Here is a 12,035-nt window from a genome sequence, read left to right as displayed (position 1 = left end):
GTATTTGGGTAGATATGGGAACTTGGTAGGACCATGTAAGTGCCAAGGACACACAGAAAGTCCGTGTGCATATTGGAGCCATTCGCAGAAGCAGTGAATAGGCGGGAAGAAGGGAGGGACCATAGTAAAGATGAAGAATTCAAGGTCAAATATCCTTAAACAGTAAAATTTGAATATAAAACATCTCTCCTGAGGTACAACTTCATAGTCTGTTTGTTCTCCATGCAACAACTTTCCCTTTTCTGTCAGAGCTACTGTTTTGGACACCTTAATATTAAATTCACTGGAAAGTCTAAGTACAGCATGGACTTATTATAAATTCCCTGTTCTGCTTCTATTGGCAAGCTGTTTTACAACCATGTTGACTTTTAAGAAATAATTATTAACTGTTCCTCATGGGGTTTGTTAATTGAATTATCGAATGGTGCTGCATACAAAGGTCAAAAGCAGGATTGTGTATGCTTCACAATTTTTCACTGCATGAGCAGGAAAAGAATTATGTAGGTGCCCATTACTATAAGAGGCCACCAAGTAACTCCAACTTTTAAATGAAAAAGATTCAGGTCAAAAGATTCATAAGGCAAATTGATACCCAGTCTTACCCCCGTTTCCCCAAAAACACAGAGACACAAAGACAGAGGAAGTAGCTGCGTTGAAAATGTGGGACACATTAAAGACACATTCCAGAGTTGACAAGGAGTTTTTTGGTACACTATTTGGAAAGAAATGAGACATTAAAACCATCCATAACATAAAGCTCTGTTTGGAGTTCAATGATCATACAATTATCTCTCACCTATAGAGACCTTATTTCTCTGCAAAGAGCAACCATGTGTCATTTATGAAATGAAGGTCAAATGTGTGACAGATTTCAAGTAATCATTATACCCAAAGAGATCTTCTTACAGTTTTGTTGGTTTTTTTGTTTGGTTTGGTTTGGTTTTTTGTTTTTTGTTTTTTGTTTTTGTTTTTGTTTTGGAATGACAGTGGTCTCAGTTTGTGGTATTTTTGTTTGTTTTAAACCAAAATCTTACACCACATATGTTTCTTCAGTTTATCTTAAATTTGCCTGAATAAAGCAATCCCTCCAACATATTTGCAACACTTTGCAACGTCAGATGTTGCTTCCAGCTGCAAGAAAATTTATCCTTTATGCTCTAAGCAACTTAGAATGTTTACATCTGTAGACACAGTAGCTCCATGTGGAATCCAGCACCCAAGAGATGGTTGTTTCTATACACTATTGGACTTGATCAAAGACAACATTGTCAAGTACATAATGATTGGCTTTTCATGAGGGGCCCAACACTTCAACAGAGACTTTATTATTCATTCCAATCTGGCCTTAGTTCATCCTCCATAGACACTCCAGATTAAATTTTCTTCATTATCATTACAGAACTGGATGAATAAGTGGCACATCTGCTCATGAAGTGGTTTATTATCTGTTAGGAGGAGGTTTGAGATGAATAGAAAAATAACTATGGAGAAGACAAATGCACCCAGGTTTATACCCACTGTGAAATGTGGGACTAGCTCTGCTTTCTCTGAAAATCCACTGGTCTCCCCTTCCCATGAATGGAGAATTATTACTTAATAAGTGGATACAGTTTATCATGAGGAAAACACAAGGCAGACGGCAATCAAAGCAAAACAAATTCACAGAAACCAGGCACGTGATGAAGGCCTAATGAAGACCTTCTATTGTTCAATTCTGTTTCCACACTATCCTCTTTCCCAAAGAAATTTTTAAGATCTGTAAATATTTTACCAACAATCCCTTATCAGTTATTTCTCATGGAAAACAAGAAATAAGTCTGTTGATTATGAAGACATCAGTGCGTTACAGCTGTTCCATTCACATGGGGTTTACAGTGAACCTTCTATAGGACTATTAGGATTGTAACATCCATTTCAGGACTAGCGAGACCAGGTGACAAGACTATGCTGTTCTTGGAGGAGCCCCCACCAGGCCCACATTTAGGAATTTGTCTGCAACATAATTTGACTATACCCCCAATCTGCAATAGGCCAGCCATATAGCCCAGAACATAGGTATTAATGGTTCATTTCTGCAACACCAAAATAAGTGACAGGCTCCCCGCTGAGCAGAGAGCCTGATGCAGGGCTCCATCCCAGGACCCTGTGATCATGACCTGAGCTGAAGGCAGTGGCTTAACCCACTGAGCCACCCAGGCGCCCCTTTTCCACTTTTTTTTTCTTTTTTTTTTTTTTAAAGATTTTATTTATTTACTTGACAGAGAGAGATCACAAATAGGCAGAGAGGCAGGCAGAGAGAGAGGGGAGGAAGCAGGCTCTCTGCCGAGCAGAGAGCCCGATGCAGGACTCAATCCCAGGACCCTGAGATCATGACCTGAGCCGAAGGCAGCGGCTTAACCCACTGAGCCACCCAGGCACCCCCTTTTCCACTTTTTTAAATACGGCAACACTTTGGGATTTTATTTATATATTTTACAGAGAGAGAGAAATTCATGCATGAGTGCAGTTGGGGAAGGATCAGAGGGAGAGGTACAAGCAGACTCTCCACTGAGCTCAGAGCCCAAGTCAGTCCCACAACACTGAGATCATGACATGAGCAGAAACCAAGAGTTGGGCACTTACCCACCCAGATGCCTCGCAACCATTGTTCTTTTAAATGACCTATGTGCCATGTGAATACTGTAGCACTGAGATGGATAATTTGTGACACTGGTTTTGTTTAACACCTATATTAGAGTGACATGTGTGTATGTGTCTATAATTTACATCTGATATATAGATGAAGGATACAGAGTTACACACCTCCACACCCAATGACAAACTTCTGTAACTTGCAGGCACAGAGGGAGAATAACTATTCTTGTCTCTAACCAAGCAAATGAATCCACTGAAATGTTTTCTACAAGAAAAATCAGACTGTTCATTGAGCTATAGGAAGAGCATTTGCTTGGGAAACTGAGTAAATAAAGATTCTGGAGTGCTTAATTTAGGGACTCTGACTCCGTTTATTTTCAATTCCCTTGGTTCAGGTTCAGTGCTCCGCCAAAAGGCCCATCAACAACGGCGAAAAGAGAAGAGAAAAGAAGAGAAGGAGAGAAAGAGAGAGAAAGAAAGAAAGAATCCAGAGAAAGCAGAAACCGTTTCCTCCCAAGTAAGTCTCTATTTTAAGACCAAGAAAACTTTTCCTTCTGGAGTAAACTTAACTCCCAACTCCATTTTCCAAATGGAGGCTCCCAAACTTGGAAGGCAGCTATGCTCACCACTATACCACCAACGCGAGGCTCCCAAACTTGAACCAATTCCTGTGGCCTGAAAACCGACCTGTTTTTTATTTTTTATTTAAATTCTGTTTAATTTTATTACAACACCTGAATTAACCCCTGGTGAAAACAGTGGAATTAACAAAACAGGCCTAGAGTGACTGTGGCTCACTCAAAGCCAAGTGCAAAGCTGTCACCCAATGGGAAAAGGCAGGATTGTGGGGGTCAACTCAACACCACCAACAGTAGAAGAGCCCCACTTCTATCTTAAAATGCATAGGACTATCTTCTTGGGAAAATTCTACCTACTAATGGTGGTCATTTTTTAAACTAAAAAGAAAAAAGATGTATTTCAAAGATTTAAAGTAACACCCAGAATCCTACTGCTTAATAATAAAACACTGTCCCTCCAGATATTTTAGATGTGCACATATATTCAAGTTGTATCAACTACAGTATGAGTATAAAATACTCAATTCTAACCATTTTTTCTTCAACACCATCAGGTTTAATTACCTTTTCATGGCAATACTTTTACATCTCTATCATCATTTGTTCTAGTTTCAAACAATCCAGTGTGCCACCAGCCGGCTTCAGACATGCCTCTCGAGGTTAATTCACTCAGTCTTCAGGGAAGCCAGGTGAGCCAGGGCCTGCTCAGAGTACAGTTCCCACTACAGATACCGGTGCTATTTCCAAACTTTCATTATTAGGAGCTAGTCATTGCTAATACTGTTTGTCATACCTATTACCCCAGTTGACGGATCTCATCCCAGAATTTTAGACATTTGATTTTCGATATTTGATTTTGTAAGGCCTACAAGAAAACCCATCAGCTTGCATGGTCGTCCTTCCTAGGTCTACAAAATTCATAGAGCAGCAGGAATCACAAAGAACAGTCCAGTTCATCTGGTGTCACCTAGGGTAACAATTTGAACTCAGGTGTCCTGTTCCACTAGGCATACTTGGTATTGACTGATATATCGTGAAATAGTAATATTGAGTGGCTGTCAAACCATGAGAGAGGAGACTGTCTTCCCTCATGCTCAGCTCCAGTATGGTTGCTTTGAACCAGTATTTGATCCCTGGATAGCACAGGTGGTTTCACTCAAATATCCCGGGGGTGTGGTTGGGGGTGTGTGTGTGTGTGTGTGTGTGTACACATGCATGCTAAAAAAGAAAACAGGCAGGTAGGCAGGCAAATGACACAAAGACAAGCATCATCTAATTAATCTAGCTCAAGTTAAATGTTTTAAAAGTTACAAAGGAACATTCTTCCAAAAGTCAGCACTATTAGCCCCATTCTACAAAGATGTTCATTGAGCCTTAGAAAACTACAAAACGGAAAGGACTTCAGAGCAAAATTTCACACTTTTTTTTTGGTGAGGAAATGTCTAAGAATAGGTTGGAGAAGAAGCAAGCTGTAAAGAGGTTACCAACTGTAAAACAAATTACAGATTTTGTATTTTATTCTGAGGGCTATTGAGTGTAGAATATCCCAACATAAATCAGAGTCCAGCTAAATCTGATTTTAAAATGAACAGTGAATGATTTTAGTTTGTCTCAAATATCACCTGCAACTTACTGATACTAGAAAATTCATCATTTCAAATCTAAACTTAACTATGCACCCTCTATTTTGATTTGCTTCATCTAGCAACTTTAAAAAGAAGCCACTAAAAAGGTTCACCCAGAGCAGTAACAGGATAGAATCTGAACTTCAGAAAGATACCACTGATTAGGATACAGAACACAAATTCATATATGTATCTACAACAGCATTTTTGAGTAACCATCTAACTAGACAAAGCTCTAAGTAAGAAACAAAGTTTCATGATTGTAAGTAAAATTTAAGGCGTATCTCTTAGGTAGTGTCCTTCCTGTTTTTACCATATAATTCCTTCTGTATGGATTCCTAACCATTAGCACAGTAGTGGCTAATGGAGAATAACACTGTTATAACAGAAGAACATTGACTTTGGAGACCACATATCTGGATTCCATCCAGAATTAAATTCTTAATTCTGGATGGAATTAAGAATTCTGGATCTACTTAAGAATTGTAGGGCATTGAGATTTATTTTACCTCTGACTCAGGGTCCTCAACTGGAATTGTTTCATGCAGATTCCAACAATCAAATAACAATCAAATCTATGTAAAGCTTGACACAGGAAAAAAAAAAAAAAAACATCATGAAACCATCAACTCCTACTCGAATGATGGACTTTGTCCAATTGCAACCATTTAAACTTCAATAAGCTCACCTAAAGGCAAACAGAAAGCCAATTTCACCTACCATGAACAGAAAGCAATTTAAAAAACTATAACCACAGGTACAACAAAACACCATGATATAGGATTTAGTCTTCCACAAATAGCCATGAAACCTATTTTTTTTTTTAAACTCTAACCATTACCTTTTACATAGAAGAAAACCGAAGCTCAAAGCAAAGATATTGGTCTCAGAGCATAGACTTAAACACACAGCTGGGGATTATATCTATAACCGATGTTTTCTAATACAGTGATTTGCCTTATATATCCAAAGTTGCCCTACTGGAATTCTCTAGTGCACGCACTTCCGGAGGTGTGCAGGCTTGAACCTCTAATTGTACCAAAAATCTTGCAGCCCTATCTTACTACCTAGTTTCCTATCTCTGAACTCCCCCCCCGCCCCCCAGTATCACAGACCATCTGTCTCTTCAGTCACCTTTGCAAAAATCTCTTCTGCCCCTGATTATAAGGGTGGACACCTGGGTTCGGAAGCCGACTTCTCTAGCTGGGTGTTCAAGGGTTTCCCACAATGAGGTAGGTTAACAACTCTATAAATAAACTGCTTGATCTCTGAATCTTTGTGTTTCCCCAGAACACGCACCCCCTCCCCAAAGTCCAGTACCCTTCTTCTAGCACTGGATCTTCTCTCTCTTCACTTCCTTTAGTTCCTCTCTTTTCTATCCCGCTTTTATGTCTCTCTACTAGTTCCTGCTTCTAAGGCTCTGCAGGCAAGGAGAGGAAACAAGTACACTTCATCAGCAGACTTGATACAATGATGCAAAACTAGACAACCACCAAAAATCCCAACAGTGCCTTACGGACCACCTACCACCACCCTGCCCGGCACCCTTCAGACACCTCTGCCCCCCAAAATTTTGGTCCCGAAATACAAGCAGAAAGAATGAAACTCAAGAAGTGAACAGCTGAAGTCCCCATGGTGGGACACAGAGAACACAACACCTCTCCAAGCAGACAACGCTGATGACCAAGGGCGAAGCTCTCTCTCTCTTTTTTTTTTTTTTTGTAAGACAAGTCTTTCCCCCACAGAGGGATGATTTATGAGCTTGCTGAATCAACAACGCCCTAATAATGCTTTCACGCAGACCTAGCACCATTTGGCTTCCCGTATTTATTTGCTTGGTTTTACAAGTCAAAGCGGCCCTCTGAATGATTTTGATAGAGAACTGTGATTCATACCTGGATGGCTAGAGAGAACACTTAAGATACAAAATCCATTTGGTACCGATTAGCCTTAGAATATTATTTATATAATCTGTCACAATGGCAGATATTTGAGAGAACATTTTTCTCTTTCCTTTGAAACAGTTTATCAATCACCCTTGCTCCTGACAAGCCCTTCGCTGGAGAACATTTATCAGAATGTATTAGAAGACTAAAAATAAAAGCTGAAGCTTGTGTTTGTAAGGAGAGTAGGAGCTGATTGCAAAGACTTGAGAAAAGACTGCTCAGAGCCCCTACCGCCGCAGCAATGGGAGAAGTCAAGCTTGCAGAGATGCACTGGAGAGCTCTGGATGGGGGGGAAGAAATCTGCTGGGGATGGGGGACTTCAAGCTCGGAATGGGAGGCCAGGAGGGAGTCCTGCCACGCGGAGATGAATGCCTGGCTTCCAAGCGGCAATGTGAAATGTATTGATAATTCAGTGCCTCCCAGATACGCAAATGTCACAGGATTCACCTCACCCAGTGGAGTCAAATGACTAATACAATTCTTGTATGAGGAATGATAATATTTAGTACTTTCGGAGTGCTGTCCCATTCATCCTGGAAATGGAAGGGAACCTCGTTTCGTAGTGAGAGCAGCAATTTCCAAGTCCTCAACTCCAGTCCCGTCTCTCTTGGCAAATCATTTAACTCCTTCAAGGCCCCTGTTCCACTTTCAGAAACACATATCCAGGCAGGGGCTCTAGGAGCCTAAAAGCAATATTTCTCGGCGTTGGCAGCTTAGAATAATTTAGGGAGCTTTAAAAAAAAAAAAAATTACTCAGCCCCACCTCAAAACTAATTAAAAAGCTCAGAAGATGTTGCTGAAGAAACTGACCTCCTAGATAGAGGGCAGGTTGAAACTGAAGAGACTACTCGACCTTTGTGGGTGGTAGGTTAAATAAGCATGGAAACCTACGATGGCTGACCAGAGGGCAAGAAGACCAAAAGACCCCCATATCCCCCCCCCCACTCTGAGGAGTTTAAGTAGAAGCCTTAACTGGGTTCAGCCTCAGATACCATGCAGATGTTCTCAATAACGCCTTGCTCTCCCTCAGCTGAGTCCTTGAAAAATGGCTCCCGCTAGGGAAAAGGTAGGAGGCAAGGAGGAACCCGAATTGCCTGGGCTCCGGCCCAGGAGTCAACCAAAGGTCATGCCCTCTCCATGACTGGATCCAACATTTTATTTCTCCTGACTGGCTCTTAAAATCTTACATTCCTCAATTTTCCACAATGTACCCTTAGTGGTCAGTGAGGGGATTCACTGGGAAGTAGCTCCTTCAGCAGCTAACTGGCTGCACTGGAGGCAGATACTAGGGCAACAGTATTGGCATATATAAGAGAAAACAAAAATTAAAATAATGATCTCCAAAATAAGTAACACTTTTTTCCACCAAGAGTCCCTTGATGAGAACCAACGACTTATTAAGTTCTCCAGGCTGGGGACTGGGGGGTAGAGGGACTTGGATCACTTAGGGTCTTAGGGTGTTCACCTGTGTCCACTTAGGACCTTAGGGTGTTCACCTGTGTCCACTTAGGACCTTAGGGTGTTCACCTGTGTCCTCTGGTGAGTTAATAAGGAAGAAACGTTAGCAGATTCATCAGATATGAACACAACATTCAGTTTGGATAATAGCACAGGTCAGTGAGTCAGTAATAATATCCAAGGCCATCTGTAACATTGTAATTTATAATAAATATATATTTGATCTTCTCCCAGATTTCTAGTACCGAGCTCTTAAAACTCTTGGACTTTCCTACATGATGAGATGGGTGGGGAGGAAAGGTGTCTTTTGTTATGTTAGTGAAGTAACTAATGCACCCCACCTGAAAGGGGGGTCTGGTTGCCAGGACAACTAACAACTTGCCTAGAAGGCTGGAACTTTCAGTACCACCCCCACTGACCTCCAGGAGGGGAGTCCTCCAGGACTGGAGATTGAATCAGTACCAGTGGCCAATGATTTATCAGTAGTGCCTGTGTAATGAAACACCCACAACAACCCAACAGGACAGTATTCAGAGAGCTTCCTGGTTGGTGAACATGTGGGGTGCTGGCAGGGGGGGTACAGTCCGAGAGAGCATTAAAATTGGTTTGAGGAAATAGCCAAACTATGGAAAGAACCTAGATGTCCATCAACAGATGAATGGATCAAGAAGATGTGGTATATATACACAATGGAATACTATGCAGCCATCAAAAGAAATGAAATCTTGCCATTTGTGACAACATGGATGGAACTAGAGCGTGTCATGCTTAGCGAAATAAGTCAGGCGGAGAAAGACAACTATCATATGATCTCCCTGATATGAGGAAGTGGTGTTGCAACATGAGGGCTTAAGTGGGTAAGAGAAGAATCAATGAAACAAGATGGGATTGGGAGGGAGACAAACCATAAGTGACTCTTAATCTCACAAAACAAACTGAGGGTTGCTGGGGGGAGGGGGGTTGGGAGAAGGGGGTGGGATTATGGACATTGGGGAGGGTATGTGCTTTGGTGAGTGCTGTGAAGTGTGTAAACCTGGTGATTCACAGACCTGTACCCCTGGGGATAAAAATATATGTTTATAAAAAATAAAAAATTATATTAAAAAAAAAATTGGTGTGAGGATCCCCTTTCCTCCCCTTTCCCTAACTGGATAATCCTATTTTAGAGGACAGCTTTTCTCACTGAAGACATTTCCGTGTTCAGTACAGACAGGCTTTGCCAGCTATCACCGAAGGCTTTTCAGGTGTATTTAGTAAGGACTTCAATGTCTCTATAATGGCCTCCAGTGGAGGGGACAAAGGTGGAAAATTATTGTACCAGTGGATAACTGGTACGTGCCCAGTTTGCCTTGGGGAGAAGAAGGCTGGTAATTTTTGTTACTACACGGTAGATTCTCCCCCGTGCTAACAGAAAACCCAGGGTACAGTGGCCAACCACCCACGTGGAAGCTACAGCCAAAGATTTGTGCTACACAGCTGGGTCCTACCAGGGACTACCAAATAAATACCCAAAAGGCAAGGCCAGTCAGCGCCACACCAGTTGCTATCCTTTTTTTTTTTTTCCTTTTTTAAAATATTTTACGTTTAAGTAATCCCTACACCCCACATGAGGCTTGAGCTCACAGCCCCAAAATTAAGAGTTGCATGAGTCAGCCAGGTGTCCCCAGGCATTATCCTTTAATGTGACAGAATGACTACACAATTCCGGCAATATCCCTTTTATATCCCTGGTGCAGCTGGGTTGGTTTAGGGTGATTTCTTTGTTCCCAGTATTAAAGAACAAACACTGACCTGAGTATACCTTTTCTTAGTGGGACAAGCAGGAAGGTCTTATTAGCTGGATTACTCCATCTGTCTTTGGGGGATGGAGAGGGCCCATGTGACAGATTCCTCCCTGGGTGCTGCCCTGACTGACCAGTTAAGACTATATTACCATGGGGGTGCCTGGGTGGCTCAGTGGGTTAAAGCCTCTGCCTTCGGCTCAGGTCATGATCCCTTCTGGGATCCAGCCCTGCATTGGGCTCTCTGCTCAGCAGGGAGTCTTCTTCCCCCTCTCTCTCTGCCTGCCTCTCTGCCTACTTGTGATCTCTATCAAATAAATAAATAAAATCTTAAAAAAAAAAGAAAGAATGCTTGTCTTAGCTTGTTCTTCATTAATGTACTGTTTCAGGGCTTCCAAATCCACCCCTGGAGTGGTGACACCAGCCACGGAAATCCTGACAAGCTACAGTGGGTCAGCTGCCCATAAACACAGAAGTGAAACTGATTCCTTTGCTGGGCATACATGTGGGCCCATTCTAGGAAGATATTTCTATCAGGTGCCCGTCCCATGGCTGGATACCACATGTAGCAGAAGTTCAAACTCAAAAGGACAGATATTTAGTAGGAACCGTTATGGGGAGTTCTCCTTCAGTAAGGATTAAATTTGTGGGGGCACCTGGGTGGCTCAGTTGGTTAAGCCTCTGACTCTTGGTTTCAACTCAGGTCATGATTCCAAGGTCCTGGGATTGAGCCCCATGTCGGGATACATGCTCAGTGGGGAGTCTGATTAAAGACTCTCTCTCCCTCTGCCTCTGCCCCTCCCCTGGCTTGTGCTCTCTCACACCCTCTCTCTCCTCTCATAAATTAAATACACAAAAAAATCTTAAAAAAAAAAATAATTACACCTGTGGTCTGATCTTTAGATGCTAGTATAGCTGTAGCTTTAGGAATCTGACCATGTTGCTTACGCTATACATGCTGAGCAGGGGAGGCCGGGTTGAGAGGTGTGAGGAGAGGGACTGAGCGACTATAGGTAAGACCAGAACTTCCGATTCTCCCTTCTTCCACTAGGGCATGCTCTATTGCAGGTGTAGTTCATTTCAATAAGACTGCCTTGCAACAAGACAACAGGATCCCATGGGAGGTAAACAGTCCTCCTTGAGTCACGGTCACAGAGTAACTCGTCTATTCTGGTGGATGTCCCCTGGTAAATTCCAGCCATAGTGCTTTTCCCAGGCAGGATGGGACTTGGTGTTCTCAGCGCATAGGATATTGATCCTTGGTGAGAGTCAGGGCAATGGCTGTTTACCATGATTTCTATACCTTTATGGTACTGGGTATCTCAGTAGGGGTCCCCAGTTTGGTATATGGGACAACAGGCCTTACTGGTTAATTATTTGAATGTATGAAAGCCTGGGACAGCACTTTTTCCCACATGGTTAAGGTGATTTTACTCATAAATAATTTAATCTGCTGCTTTAATAGTTTATTCTTCCTACTAAACTTGCTACTTGCAAATGATAGGGGACATGGAACCTACATTCAATGTCGTGTTCTTTTGTCCAATCTCCCAGATCATGACCTTTGAAATGTGACCCTGATCATTATCTATTCAACAAGAAGATCTGTACCTGGTACTTAACATCCCCTAATAGTGGCAGTCTGTTTTGCATGGCAAAGGGGGAAGCTTGGGTTGGGCCAGGCACAGTATCCATACAAACCAAGGAAGACTTTTGTAAAACCTTTTCTCAGAGAAAGGACCAATACAGTTGACCCTTCCAACAACTCAGGGGTTGGGAGCACTGATACCCTGCACAGTTAAGAAGTCACACATATCTTTGGACTCCCCCAAAACGTAATTACTAATAGCATAGTATTGCCCAGAACCTTACTAAAAAGAGAAAGTCAATTAACACACCTTTTGCATGGTATATGCATTATATATTATTTCATATTCTTACAATAAAGCAAACTGAAGAGAAGAAAAGGTAGGAAAAAAGGTAAGGAAGAGAAAACACATATATGTTATTAGA

This window comes from Mustela lutreola, chromosome 5, assembly GCF_030435805.1.
Source record: "Mustela lutreola isolate mMusLut2 chromosome 5, mMusLut2.pri, whole genome shotgun sequence".
Classification (NCBI taxonomy): Eukaryota; Metazoa; Chordata; class Mammalia; order Carnivora; family Mustelidae; genus Mustela; species Mustela lutreola.
The sequence above is the reverse complement of the archived record's forward strand: the minus strand, read 5'-3'. Positions refer to the sequence as shown.